Below are 394 nucleotides of genomic sequence, written 5' to 3'. Positions count from 1 at the left end.
TCTTTCCTTTATTTCCTTAAGCCTAGTACTACGATGCACGTCTATTTAGTCACTAGAATAAAGAATTACATATTTATTTTTAGTTCATCAGTTAAGTTTGAGTAATCTCACTGTATTTTCTAAGCATGTGGATCAATGTTCTGCCAGATCAAAACTTTAAAATATATATATAATAGTGGTGTCTTTCCTTTATTTCCTTAAGCCTAGTACTACGATGCACGTCTATTTAGTCACTAGAATAAAGAATTACATATTTATTTTTAGTTCATCAGTTAAGTTTGAGTAATCTCACTGTATTTTCTAAGCATGTGGATCAATGTTCTGCCAGATCAAAACTTTAAAATATATATATAATAGTGGTGGGTTTGTTTTCCCTTTTTTTTTTTTTTTCTTT

At 28.7% G+C, this 394-nt stretch overlaps 1 protein-coding gene across 1 annotated transcript in view; it reads left to right on the top strand.

The window, feature by feature from the left end:
* The window catches only part of PPWD1 (peptidylprolyl isomerase domain and WD repeat containing 1), a 13,848-nt gene that overhangs the window by 7,631 nt on the left and 5,823 nt on the right, over positions 1–394 (top strand). The window lies entirely within an intron of this gene.

Source organism: Merops nubicus, unplaced genomic scaffold, assembly GCF_000691845.1.
Source record: "Merops nubicus isolate BGI_N331 unplaced genomic scaffold, ASM69184v1 scaffold33174, whole genome shotgun sequence".
Lineage (NCBI taxonomy): Eukaryota > Metazoa > Chordata > Aves > Coraciiformes > Meropidae > Merops > Merops nubicus.
Note: the sequence above shows the minus strand (reverse complement) of the source record. Positions and strands in the feature narration are given on the sequence as shown.